The sequence below is a fragment of the Artemia sp. Qi Xiang Cuo genome, chromosome 1 (genome assembly GCF_049724085.1).
Source record: "Artemia sp. Qi Xiang Cuo chromosome 1, ASM4972408v1, whole genome shotgun sequence".
In the NCBI taxonomy this organism is placed as follows: Eukaryota; Metazoa; Arthropoda; class Branchiopoda; order Anostraca; family Artemiidae; genus Artemia; species Artemia sp. Qi Xiang Cuo.
In genome coordinates, this window is record NC_142794.1 from 74,006,203 (window position 1) to 74,018,588 (window position 12,386).

General features: G+C 39.1%; 1 protein-coding gene and 1 long non-coding RNA gene across 2 annotated transcripts in view; one reads left to right on the forward strand and one right to left on the reverse strand.

The window, feature by feature from the left end:
• LOC148956708 (cytochrome P450 302a1, mitochondrial-like) overlaps positions 1 to 1,360 on the reverse strand; it is a 98,308-nt gene extending 96,948 nt beyond the window's left edge. Inside the window, exon 1 of the mRNA XM_089086914.1 lies at positions 1,294 to 1,360. The gene's annotated coding sequence lies outside the window, so the exon portion shown is untranslated. The remainder of the gene's footprint in view (positions 1 to 1,293) is intronic.
• Positions 1 to 12,386, forward strand: part of LOC148956711 (uncharacterized) — a 103,411-nt gene that overhangs the window by 19,879 nt on the left and 71,146 nt on the right. The window lies entirely within an intron of this gene.

Here is a 12,386-nt window from a genome sequence, read left to right on the forward strand (position 1 = left end):
CCCCACTAAGATATTCAATGTCAGTTTCAGAAGATGACGAGCTGTCTGACATGATGGTACTTCCTACAAGCAGACTTGATAAGTAAAATGTAATAAGTGTATTGCAGCAAAGGATCTAAAAAGTATACTTTACTTCAAAAAGTAAGAAATTCACTGTCTCTTCACTGTTGAAAGCTGGTCTTCTTAAATCAGAATGTCATTTTAACGGAGATATTAGGAAAAGAGGAACCTGTTAAGAAAATTTAATATTTTTTTAGATTATATTTAATTAATATCTTAGATTTCTAGATTGATTTTTTCTATTAATTTTTCATGACTAATTTTATCTTTATTTTTCTAACTAGTAAAAAAAAGAAAAGAAAAAACAAATGTAACTTATATATCCTATGACACTTTTTTATATATTAACACAAAGCGAATCTATGACATAGTCTACACCAACATGAAAAAGCCTGTGTAAATATACTGTATGATAGTCAGAGTAGCCTTAAAGGAAATATAAACCCTCTTAACTTTTTAAACCTTCCTTGTAGGATACCCTAGTTATAGCCAGTCAGGAACTCTACTCTTTTGAGACTATTGCGCAATAGAGCCAACTTTGCCTGAAAAGTGGATATGCTACTACTTAGTGAATGCCCAAAACGAGATAGAGTCCCGAGACAGCTAATTTCCACTCAGGAGAAGATCTACCAATTTTTCTCCTAGGTGGAAGTTAGCTGTGCTTGGGAATAATTTCACTTTGGGCATTACTGAAAAGAGACGGATTCTCTCATTAGAGGAAGTTGCCTGGGCTGGGTGATGATTGCAAAATAGTAGAGTTCCTGACTGGTTAGCTATAGCCTACTGCTCAGAGAAACTCTTTTTTTCTCCTTTCATACCCCGGTTCCAGACACATGCTGCCCATGCAGGGTACATGTAGGCTAAATGTAGGCTATTCTGCTTGGTGCAGAATCCATTTATTCTGTCCTGAGTGGCCATAGTGCTGCTCAAGATAGCTACAATGGTTCAAGTGTGCTTCGCAGATCAGTTCTGGACAAATTCTGGGTAATTTCTCTGTTAGAATTAAACTTGACTTCAAGAAGAGTGCCTATTCGCCAGTCTTTACCGATCTACATAACTAGACCCACACCCAACTTGCATTCTTCTTTTCAGTAGACCATTTTGAGACATTAAAACATTCTGAACTTGTGAAGCACATGGTGTCACTAAACCATGGTGGCCTAGCTCTCTTGTAGGCTACTATGTTGGCAATAGACTTTCTAATCTTATACTGGCATTGGAAAAAATTCTCACCTTAACTTTCCTCAGATCTCGAAATTAACTGAAATATCAGAGCAGATTGAAGCACAGCATGTGCAAATTTTCAAAAATTGTACCTTGTCAAACTGTCGCCACTAACGCTAATGACTTTCTGAAAATCCCTAATAGAATTGGCTTTCTAATTTTACTAGTTTGAAAATCCTTTTTTATTGGAGTTGGAGACACCAGTAATCTAAAAGAATACACAAATCCGAAAAATATCCGTTTTTTACTGAAAATCCGACAAGATTCCGAAGTCCGACACGATATTTTTTTTGTCCGACAAAATGGTCGAAAATCCGACAATGTCGGAAAAATCCGACATAGTGGAAGCACTGGCTACCACCTCCAGGTCTCAGGGTTGCCAAAACCTTTAAGTACAAAAGTGTCCAAATCAGCCAAACATGGACACTTTTAGTGTCCCTCTAAAAAACTAGCCAATATACAGGGTTGCCACTATGAATTTTCAAAGCCTGTGAAAAAAGTGTCAAAAAATCTGTGAAATTCGTCCTTCTTTGTTCCGCTACCTCGCGGTCTGTTACCTGCATGAGTTCTGCAAGTATTTCCATATTTGTCATTAACGCTACCAATAAATTAAGTTTAGTACTAGTTCAATTTGAAGAGATGGCATAAAAAAATCGTCATTACAATGTCAACAGAGCGAATTTTTATATCGATTATCAATACCGCTACCTATCTTATTCGAAACGTAAAGAACCAATCAAAGAGATTTATTTTCACTTCGGCATTTTCACAAGTTATGCGAAAAAGATGCGAGTTGTTGATCTTCGGTAGGTATTAAGGATCTTTGGGTGCGGCAAAGTCCGAACGGCTGTAGCAACGAAATGTCTATTTTGACCTACATGGTTTTAAAGTTTAACAAAATACGTCAATCTTCTTAACCACTCAGTCCAACTGGTTGGTCAAGGGGTTAAAATCATTTAACAACTCCTCTATCGTGTCGTTCTCTGAACATTTAGAAGTAGCCCGGAGAAAAAATGACGTTTTCGAAAACTAAAAAAGTGAGAAGACAAGGCCGATTGAAATAAATTTGCTTGAGTTATACTCGATAGAAACTGGCGACAAGCGTTAGACAAAAAATCACAGCTGAAAGTATACAATATAAAACAGAAACATTCACTAGCGGCTATATTTAAAATTGAGCTGCAACACAGCTTTTCTGCGAAACTCCTTTCTTTCTATGACAGCAGTACTTGTACTTGTTGCACGTTCAACCCGTATCTTGACTCATCGTGGCACCCAGCAGATGACAACATGTCTGCTTCCATAGGTTTCGCTCGAGAGGACCGGGCTCTACCATTTCAAGCCACTGGCGATCCCAGCGAAGGCCGTATTTTAAGAATCCTCTAATTGGCTCCAGATCAGACTTAACTGTTGCTAGCCACGTCTTCTTTAGGCCTCCTGCCCTCTTCTTTCATGCTGGTAGTGGTAGACATTTGAGACATATTATCCTTAAATTTTCAACTAGTCAGCGCATTGCTTGGAAAAATAATATTAGTATCCTGTACCTAAAAATTTCGAAGACAAGTGAGCGATCCCCACACCTTCTTTCCACTTCTTCATTCGAGATTCTTTCTGAGAGATAGTAGGCCGAGATTTATTGCTGGCATTTGTGGTTGTATATATTCAAACTTAACACTTTGGATCTTGCAAGTGACCTTGTTTCATATCCATAGAGAAGAACAGAGAACCATAGCTTCATACTCTCGGAGCTTTGTGCGTGGCAATATTTCGCTCTGCTTCCGTAGTTGAAGGAAGACACTCCAGTCTGACGATATGCGACTCTGGTTTTCTTATGAAGATTTGCCGGCAAGGTTTACCATCAATCCGAGGTATTTGAACGACTGGACGTCCTTTATCTAATTACCATTTAGAGCAACAGGGGTTTCATCCATCCCATCTGTTCGCATGGATTTTGTATTTGGTAGGCTTATTTGGAGACCAGTCGAGAGTTCCTTGACTGCCATGTCATTTACCATAGCCTGGGCTTCTGCAACAGATTCAGCAAGCATGTCCACATCGTCTGCATAGTCAAGATCTGTGACGGAGAAGGACCTGCTCACTGCAACGCCTCTATACTTGTCCAGGACCCTGAGAATCCAATCGATGACGAAGTTGAACAAAGTTGGTGAAAGGACACAGCCTTGACGTACACCTTCCTCGATCAGGACCAGATCTGAAAGATCACCATCGACTCTTACCCGGGCCTTTGTTCCAGCATAGTATGCCTTGAGCAGATTGATGATCTTCTCAGGCACACCGTTCTCTCTCATTGCTTCCCATATTGCATCACGATGGATCGAATCAAACGCGGTAATGAAGTCTATGAAGATTTGGATTGTTTCCTGCTGGTGTTTAAACCGGTGTTCAAGGATTTGTCGCAGGCTAAAAATATGGTCTGAGCAACCCATGCCAGGCCTGAATCCTGCTTGGTTGAGTCCTGTTCGTCTGTTCTGGTGTCTCTGAATCTATTTAAAGGTATGACAACGAACAGCTTAGCAGCAATGGGGATAGGGGATATACCTCGGTAGTTTTTGCAATCCATTAGGTCTCCTTTTTTGAAGATAGGGGCAATTATTGAGGTCTTCCAGTCATCTGGGATGTATTCATTGTCTCAGCCTTCAGTTATCACGCTCTGAAGTTTATCCATCACCACCTCAGGGAGAGTTTTCAGTAGTTCGGCAGGAATCCCAGCTATTCCTGGGCTTTTATGGTTTTTCAAAACTTGGATCGCCTTAATTACTTCATCCCTGGAGGGTGGGTCCGTACATACATTTTCATAAGCCTGGTTGTTTGGGGGGTTCTGCGGTGCAGTAAGTGGTTGCTATCGATTACTATTGTCTTCTGGTCTCGATAGTTCTTGGGAGTGAGCTCACCATCTTTCGATCTGGTCCTCGCTGCTTATGAGTATTTTCCCATCCTTCACCTTAAGCGAGAGGATGGTAGTTTGCTTCTTCTTCCCAGTGCATTCTCCAAGTATCTGATAGAGTTTTCGTGTATCGTTCCGTTATGCGGCTCTTTCCATATCACTAGGAACATTAGACCAGTAATCTTTTTTGTCAGCTCTTCCCGATTTGTGACATTCTTATCGTAGCACTTTGTATGTTGGGGATTTCTTGTTGGTCATTTCTTTTTTCTTGGCAGAGTTTGAGTGTCTTTTCTGAGATCCATTTCTAAGTTTTACGCTTGATAAACCCAAGTATGTTTGAGGCAGCTTCATTGATGTGGTCCTTGAGTTTGCTCCATTTCTTTTCAATCTTTATCTTGGGGCAGTTGGGGCACTCATCAGTCGGGGTTGCCTCCTCGGTGTCATCTTGAAGGACAACGAATCGGTTTGAGAGTTCAAGAACAAACGCTCCTCGGTATTCATCTACTTTTAGCTTCCACACGTCTATTTTCTGGTTCGGCTTAGTAGTTTTCCTTGAGCTAAGTCTGTAATTTAGCCTTGTCTTCAGCAAGAAGTGGTCAGATCCATTTTGTAATTCCGTGTCAGCACCTCTGCGCACTCTCGAGTCCAACACAATGGATCTCCGTCATCGGGATACAAGGAGATAATCTATTTGGGCCTTTACTATTCCATCACGAGATTCCCGTGTATACGTATGACACGACTTGTGCCTAAACCAGGTGTTAGTGTTAGCCACAGCGAGACTGTTCTGCATTGCGAACAGCAGAAGCCTGTTTCCATTTGTGCACCGGTCTCCGAGGCCGTGGTTGCCGATCACCTGTTCCAAGTTATTCAGCTTTCTGCCGATTCTGGCATTGAAGTCACCTCCAATTACGAGGATATCTTTCCGGGGAACCTTATCAATGACTGTCTGCAGGTCACTGAAAAACTGATCTTTTTGCTGTTCAGTGGCATCTCTTATTAGGGCGTAAACGCTAAGGATAGTCAGATTGTTCGTGCGACCTTTAACTCTTGCCCGTACAATTCTCTCAGACGAAGGCTCATATTCGATGAGCCCAGAGATTGCTTTGGGGGACTACAGGATACTTACTCCTGCCCGGCCAGATCCATATAATGGTCCCGAGTTAAAAATGAGACCACCTTCCCAGCCAAGAATTCAAGGGTCAAGATGTTATGTCCATTTAGTCTCGTGTCAGAAACACACATATTGTCAAAGTAATAAAGATAACAGTCATCAGCTACAAAAGATTGTGTCAATAAACATTTAATCGAGCACAGGTTCCAGCAGCTGATATTCAGGCCTTATCTTCTTGATAGGACGGTAGCTAGCATACTTTTCGACCAGAACGCCATTCTCGTTGCATTGCATAATACCGGGGATGCCGTAGCCAAACTTTTCATGATTATAATTGTCTTCATCATTGAGCGTTTCTTGGGGATAATGTACATCAAAAGGTCTCCAGTCTTGCGGTCACCCAAAGCACGTTGGCCATCACCTTGCTCGGCGTGGACCTCGGTGATGTTTACACCCCTTCACCACTTTGAGGTGCACTAGTGGATTTCCTATGTAGCCTTGAGATGGAGAGTAAAGCCTCATTGCCTGGATACCCACCACTGCCGTGGAAATTTCCAGGCTTAGCTACCCCTTTGCTCCCACTTAGAATCAGTAATAGGCTTCAGAAGACTTATAATATCAGCCATATGCACACGGCTACATGACACAGGGATTTATGTGAAACGTGCCAGCAGTGAATGGCCATTCACTTATTCTTTCCAGCCTTCTCAGCGGCCTTGGTGACTTTGCCACAAGCAGTAGGTAGGTCCTTGAAGTTGACCGACTTGATGACAAACGTCAAACGTATAATAGAAGAAAAAGATGGATTTGATAGTTCTAGCATACCACATTGATTAAGACTTTAGGTCCTATTCGGTTGATAAATGGTGCTTGCGCAGGGCAGAAAAACATCTAAGAAAAACCCCTAAGCCGTTACCAAAGCTTAAAAGTAAAGTACAAATTAAAGAAAATTAAAAAAAAGAAGAAAATAAAGACATTTGATTTTTGATTTGAAAAAATGCCCAAAAAGTGTCCTTTATTTCAAAAAGCAGCCTTTTTTGATCCAATAGTGTCCCGGTGTCCTTCAGAGTGAAAAAGTGTCCAAAAGGCACTAAAAGTGTCCATTTGGCATCCCAGCCTGGTCCTGGCCAACAAAAATACTCTCCTCGAAATTTTAAATTTCCTTTATTACAAAAGGAATTGAAAATGGCGGGAATATTCAGCACTGTTGTCAAGAACCCAAGCAAAAGGAAAAAAATGGAGTAAGCAACTACAAACATCTGTCACCACTGAGCCAAATAAGACAGGAGTAGTATCCTATTAATAGATCTGACCGAAGCCTACCCCCTTGAATCCCGCTCCGGGCACTGTTCTTAAAAAAAAATTGTAAGACATGAAGGTATTAGGCTATTTCCTGGGAGCCCTCTGACGTCAAAACACACCCTCAATACATTCTACGACAAGCCCTCCCTTTTCCATAGGATTCCGACCGCAGCCCTCTGACGACACGACATCCAAAGCAGTTTCCCATAGAATTCCCGTGACAGCCCTCTAACGTCACGCCACGCCCTCGCACATTAAACGGTCAGATAGGAAAAATAGCATAGGATTCCCTTGAGGTCCACAAAAAAATAGCATGGGATTTCTTTGACATGCTTTCTGACGTCACGACACACCCTCAACCTACTCCACGACACAGATAGCACATTAATATGGGATTCTGACGGCAGCCTTCTGACGTCACGACATCCATATCAGTTTCCGATAGAATTCCCGTGACAGCCCTCTGACGTCACGACACACCCTCACGGCTTTCTGCAACGCCCATAGGGAAATTAACATGGGATTTCTATGACAGATCTCTGACGTCACGACACACCCTGACGCTTTACACAACCCGTTTTAAACGGTCAGGTGTAAAATGGATGACACAATTTTATGTAACCTAGCGCCAGGACACATGGGGAACCCCCAATTTCAACCGAATACGGCAGACACCTTATCTGAGGTCGCGTAATGACAACACAACCATCACTGTCACATAATACCTTTTTGGCATTTTATTTTTCGACCAAAACATTCAAAGTATTTTTTCTTTTTTTAACTTAATAGTGGTGCACACTTTATGTAAGGTCAGCGCACAACTTACGCAATGACGGTGCACTTTTATGTAATGACGGTGCGTATTACTATCATATAATACATTTTTTGGTATTTTATTTTTCACCAAAAGTGTTCAAAGCATTTCTTTTTTTTGTCCTTGATTTTTTTGTCCTCGCTGGGACTTCCAGGTGTAACATCAATTATGCAAAAAAGCGCAGAGGAAATATTTAATTTTTAGACAAAATTGCTCTAAATGCATTTCTAGCCATAAAGACTAAGGGATGCTTAAATCATGTAAACATTTTGATCGTGCTAAAAAATAAATCTTAAAAACTCAAACTTTGTAAATAAAAGTTTTATTTTTTCAAACAAATTTACAAACAATATTAAAACAATGAAAAAAGCGGCTAAAACACAACAAATATAAAAACAAAAGGTGAAAAAAGGAGCTTATTCTTTAATATTTTTCGTTATTTCCTCAGGTTTCATACATTCAAGGCTTACAAAATTCAAACATGTTTGCGGAAAGGCACTGCTACATCATTTTCACACACATCTAGGGGTAATTTTCAGTAAAGATATGTTAGCACTTCATGATTTTCAACAGTTACTTAGCATATTTTAACATTTGTTTCATATTTTAAATATTTTCTAGGGCTTATAGCCCAAGGTTGAGAATTTTTATTATATTTTTTTAATATTTTTCGTTATTTTTCTCGTGTTTAATAGATCAAAGGCTTACAAAATTAAAACATGAGAGAGGAATGGCACTGCAACACTGTTTTCAGACACATCTAGGGATTATTTTGACTAAGGATAGGATAGCACCGGTGTTTTTTTAACAATTCTTTACCTTAATTTAACATTTCTTTCATACTCTTAATATTTTCTAGAGCTTAGGTGGCCAATGTTTCTACAGTTTTAAGAAATTAATTTAATATTATTCGTTATTTTCCTCGGTTTTAATATATCCAAGGCTTACAAAATTCAAAAATGGGAGCCAAATGGCACTGTGACGCCGTTTTCACACGCATCAGAAGGCAATTTCGACTAAGGATATGCTAGCAATTTTGGATTTTCAACAATTATTTAACATATTTTAACATTTGGACTCCACTTAAAAATGTATGGAGCTAGAGTAAAATCGATTATAAATTACAAATCTTGTTAAAATAACCTTTAAAACAGGATTCTGAAATTGGAGTTCTATAGCCTCCCCCCCTAGCAATCATTTCCACAGGGCAAGGTTGGTATTAGATGCAAAATTTTAGGCATTGTTGAGGTATTTCCAAGAACCATTAACGAAAATACAGTGTTTCTTAGTGTGCAAATTAGATTGTCGTTCCCCCCCCCCTCTGTAGTAAAAATTATTTAACACCCCCATCTTAACTATTAAACTGTAGAATACGTTACTCCATGTAATTCAGGCCACATTACCATTATTTGACTTTTACTTTGCTTAAAAGACAGTAAAAGTTGTTCACTGGGGCAAAACAAATAACGTTCAATAAAATTGTTGTTAGAATCGCATAGAATTCACATAAAGACTCACAATCAATTCCAAAAGACTGTCGTAAGACTGATAAAAGACTCCTAAAAAGACTGGCGCAAAAATTCCTAAGTCCTAACTATCTATTCTCTGCAATTTCGCCAGAGGTTATGACTTTTAAGATATCAATTTGGAATTTTTCCCAACAAACAAAGGTTTACATCGTAACATTTTGCTAGCAAGGTGTCACTTAGTTTCCAGAAGACTTATAATTTACTTCTGTGAAAGTTGTTAAAGGACAATACGATTTAGTTTAAGATACATAGTTCTAAACCCAGTTTTCAGAACAATGCAATTAGATTACACAGACATAATTGGTCTCTGGAATAGCTATTTTTTGTATAGTAAATTCTACCATCTCTTGACATCTTGGAAATTCAAGCTCTCAAGATTTAAGATACATTGTTAGTCGCCTGTCATATAAGATTTGGTCAAACTGATATTTATTGCATACTTTGGTGACGCGGGATCGGATTTATTTATTATATTTTCTGTGGGAAAGATTCTTACACTGTATGCTTGAATTAAATGCATTTGTTTCACTATTTTGAATTGAACGTTTGAGACTTGCTCGATCTGTAGGTTACTTGAATTTTCAGGTTCATATTTTGGGTGATGTTATTTTACTTGGGTAACTTTAATTGGAAAATTTTGATGTTTTTGAAAATTGATCCCATTACACCATCCAGAATAATGTTTTTCAGTTACTAAGTCATGGATGACAGCTTATGGATTTCAGTCATGGATGACCGCCCATCTCTTCTATAACTTGTTTAAAGATGTTTACCTGCCTCGGATGAAAGGAAAATCAATTCTTATTCTTGACGGCCATGGGCCCTATACAATTGGTTCTTATGGAGCTTGCTTCAGAAAAGAACATTATTATCTTCAGTTTGCAAGTTAGATTTTCGCTCCCCCCACCCTCTGTGGTAAAAATATTTAATACCCCCATCTTAACTTTTAAACTGTAGAATACGTTACTCCATGTAATTCAGGCCACATTACCATTAATTGACCGCCCCCACACCCCCTAACAATCATTTGTAAAACATGTTTTTGGCATTTCTTGTTAAAAATTTTGCCTCAATCCGTTGACTCAAGTTCACCCATTCCATCCTTACGTGCACCGTCATTGCGTAAGTTGTGCGCTGACCTTACATAAAGTGTGTACCACTATTAAGTTAAAGAAAATAAAAAATGTTTGAATGTTTCGGTCGAAAACTAAAATGCCAAAAAGGTATTATGTGAAAGTGATGGTTGCGTTGTCATTACGTGACCTCAGATAAAGTGTCTGCCGTATTCGGTTGAAATTGGGGGTTCCCCATGTGTCCTGGCGCTAGGTTACATAAAATTGTGTCATCTATTTTACACCTGACCGTTTAAAACGGGTTGTGTAAAGCGTCAGGGTTTGTCGTGACGTCAGAGATCTGTCATAGAAATCCCATGTTAATTTCCCTATGGGCGTTGCAGAAAGCCGTGAGGGTGTGTCGTGACGTCAGAGGGTTGTCACGGGAATTCTATCGGAAACTGATATGGATGTGAAAAGTGAAAATCTAACTTGCATACAAAGAAAGGCTGTATTTTCGTTAGGGGTTCTCGGAAATACCTCAACAATGCCTAAAATTTTGCATCTAATACCAACCTTGCCCTGTGGAAATGATTGCTAAGGGGGGGGGGAGCTATAGAACTCCAATTTCAGAGTCCTGTTTTAAAGGTTATTTTAACAAGATTTGTAATTTATAATCGACTTTACTCTAGTTCCATACATTTTTAAGCGGAGTCCAAATGTTAAAATATGTTAAATAATTGTTGAAAATCCACAGCCTCCTTCATACCGGCATCTCTGTTATTCAAAATTTAGCCAAAAACTGCTAATATAGGTTTGCATTACATTTTTAATTGTTTTTAAAACTATTAATATCTGAACTTCTTAGCTGTAGCACATAATTAATCCGAATGGGCTAAACATCAGAACTTAATGTGTTTCATTGGATCTCGTTTTCCTTTGAAAATTTTCTTTCCATTCTCCCAACGCTCCATTCCCTTACTGATCCACCTCAGCTTTTAGTCTATAGTCTCAAAATATTCTTCCAGTTCTATACCAGCCTTGTTCATCACGTTTGGTATTGTATTTAAGATCATAGTACTCATTTAGATATATGTTTAGCTTCTTTTCCTGATCTTCTTCATTCTTACTATCAACAGTATAACAGATTTCCGTTTGGTCAGATAATTAGCAAAGAGTCAGATGAGGAGCCAGACGAGACGTCAGAGTCTTCATTGGAAAGACATTTTTCCTTTTTCTACTTTAGCTTGATTGTCTTCATTTTTACTTTTCCTGTTTTGTTCTCAAGCATTCCTTCTTTTTTCTCTTTCTATCTTTGTGCAAGCACTCTCAAATCCTCTACAGATGCTATTACTTTAGCTTCTCAAACAATTTCTGCCTGCTTGATTCCCCGGATGCTGAGACATCAAGAAAATTGTGGTGTGCTGAATCCAAGAGAAGTTCTTCAAATGATTTCTCATGCGTTTGAATCTTTTTTGGACTAACCTACACTCAAATAGTAATCTGATCAGTCGTAGTATTCACTGTAGTCGTCACTATTCTTAAATTTTTTGTCACAACATATTTTTTTTAACTAGGCACAATGAAATTTTGCCTTCTTACCGTTTCGATTGACACGTGCTGGAATAGCGGAATCATAAATTCACATCGTTTGAAATGATTTTTCAATCCTTGAAGGTGTAAGGTTAGTCTCCCAGAGTCCTTGTTTTTGTAAGACATCAACAAGGTGTTCTCGTTACCAGTTCACGAGCTTCTGCTCATTGGATGATTTCAGCCCTTTGAGAACAACCCTGTCAAGTGCCTGCAGATCATTCAATACATGGGCTGGCAAACTGAGGATAATAATGTTCTTTTCTGAAGTGAGCTCCATAAGAACCAATTGTACAGGGCCCATGGCCGTCAAGAATGAGAATTGATTTTCCTTTCACCCGAGGCAGGTAAACATCTTTAAACAAGTTATAGAAGAGATGGGCTGTCATCCATGACTGAAATCCATAAGCTGTCATCCATGACTTAGTAACTGAAAAACATTCATCTGGATAGCCTTTAATGGGCAGCCATAGACTCCAAGTGTTTCTCCCAGAAAAGACTACCAGTGTTGGCAGTTTCTTGCCTGATGCTTTAATATATTCGAGAGCAGTTATTTTATCACACCCATTGTGACCTCTTCGCCGCATTGCTGGGGATCCTTTCGCGCCAGCGATTTTAAGGCTATCAGGATCGCAACAAAACGAAGTTTCGTCCAACTTGTACCAGTATTTAGGTTTGTCTATGATGTTAAACTCATCTGCTGCTTTTGTTGGAGGTTATACAATCCTAGAATGATGAAAGAGTTTGCTTGTTGCACAACCCTCAGGTTATCATGTCACTCATGTTTCTTAAACAA